At 38.6% G+C, this 1,788-nt stretch overlaps 1 protein-coding gene and 1 long non-coding RNA gene across 2 annotated transcripts in view; one reads left to right on the top strand and one right to left on the bottom strand.

Moving 5' to 3' along the window:
• Positions 1-1,788, top strand: part of CSTF3 (cleavage stimulation factor subunit 3) — an 87,566-nt gene that overhangs the window by 10,665 nt on the left and 75,113 nt on the right. The gene's annotated exons all lie outside the window — the stretch shown is intronic.
• LOC109299052 overlaps positions 10-1,788 on the bottom strand; it is a 23,039-nt gene continuing 21,260 nt past the window's right edge. The window contains exon 4 of the long non-coding RNA XR_002097758.1: positions 10-608. This is a non-coding gene — a long non-coding RNA (uncharacterized LOC109299052). The remainder of the gene's footprint in view (positions 609-1,788) is intronic.

Genomic DNA, 1,788 nt, shown 5'->3' with positions numbered 1-1,788 from the left:
AAAAAAAAAAAAAAAAAGTGAAAGGTAAAAGCCTTTTAAGCTTTGTGGAAGTCCCATATACCTTTTAACATTTATTTTAAAATTTCCTTTTGTCTTCAGTAATTGATTATTTTTTGTGCACTTTTTATACCTACGTCAAAATCACACATAGTTGAGTCTACTGTAGATACATCTTTTCTTTTTCTTCCTGCTTTTCCCTTTATTTCTCTCTTTTCCAGTTTTCTTTGCTAGATGTAAACCCTACTAAAATATGTCACCTGTTTCCAAAACTACAGTAGGGAAACTACTTAAGGCAGGGATTCTCAAACTCTGGGTCGCGACCGCTCTCCTTGGGTCTCATGAGCAACTTAAAAGGGGGTTGCAAACCTGTGCGCTGCTGGCGCTTCCATTTCTGCTGCTGGCACTTCCGCTTTTGCCGCCATGCGGGCACGCAGGGGACCCCCTGCTTATCGATCAGCCCCTGGGGGGGGGTCACAGTATCGCAAAGTTTGAGACCCCCTGACTTAAGGGAATGGGAGAAATGAGCAACTCAAAAATATTTTTAGGGATTGGTATTTGACAATTTAGGGTTTGTGATAACGCAGTTTGGTTTAGGGATTTGATGAGCACTACAGTGGTGGAATTTTGAACGCTGTGTAGCAAGCTGAAAAACATCACTTGCTAATATATTCTGCCTCCTTTTTCAAAATGATATGGCACAGTAATAGTTACTCTAATGATCGAGTCTATCATTTCTCTTTTCAACTGTTAAAACCCTCAAATTGTCAAGAGTTCCCCTTGATGCCTTTCAACAAAAGGACAACTACCATGCTGCTTCCATAAATCCACATGCAGGTCTATTTGCTAATCTTATTAAGCAAACTAAAGTTTCCAGCATCCTCCAACATAAATGTTAAATTATTGGATCTGGATTATATTCCTCTTCTGCTGACTTGCTGTGTCATCTTGGGGTAAGTTATTTAAATAGTTTTCCTGCAGATTAAAAGAGGGTTGTAACTACATACCTACCTCACAGGGTTGTTGTGAGGCATGATTTAAGTGCATTAGGAATGCTTAACTAGCATGCACTATAGAAGTACAAAATAATGTATTCTGGTGATGTACACCACATGAGTCTGGAAACAGTTGTATAATATACCCTTAATCTGTTTGCTTGGTGACTCATTTCAGAAGCTGATTTAGTTTAGAATAATATTCCTTTCTGATATACTTCAAGAATTTAAGTGCTTGGTAGTATCCTGAATGTTTCAATAGTACAGCATTAAACACATGAATGACATTTCGTGACTCTTTGTTTTTCAGAAGTTTCTGTTCCCTTATAGTGTCCCATGAGAGATGGGTCAATGGAAAATCTTTCTTTCTTGTTTTATGTTAAATTATATGCAAGTATTTAAAACATTCTCGATCAAGGGTATTATTCTTGAGTCCTTGGATTTCAGATCCTGCCACTGGAGGTGGAATCCTTGAACTTCTTAAGGGTCACTAGCCATATGGTCTTTGCCTCCAGTGGACCAGCTCCTGTCATACTGATCTCAGCTTGTTATCATTTTAAGCTCTTGTTCTTGGGGGGAGTTCAAAAGTTTGCCATAACAAGGTATTTTAAAAAAAACAGTCACAGAGTCCTTAAACACCCCGAAAAGTGAAAACTTGGTCATAGTACTTGGGAAGAGTATAAGAGTATCACACGGACATGCAGGGACAACTTAGCTGGATTAGCATTACTGCTTGGACATTTGGCGAGTAGAAATTTCTGCTCACATCTCCTTGAGGAAAACAAGACACTCAATG

The sequence above is a fragment of the Gavialis gangeticus genome, unplaced genomic scaffold (assembly GCF_001723915.1).
Source record: "Gavialis gangeticus isolate Ggan-Ray unplaced genomic scaffold, GavGan_comp1, whole genome shotgun sequence".
Taxonomy (NCBI): Eukaryota; Metazoa; Chordata; order Crocodylia; family Gavialidae; genus Gavialis; species Gavialis gangeticus.
Note: the sequence above shows the minus strand (reverse complement) of the source record. Positions and strands in the feature narration are given on the sequence as shown.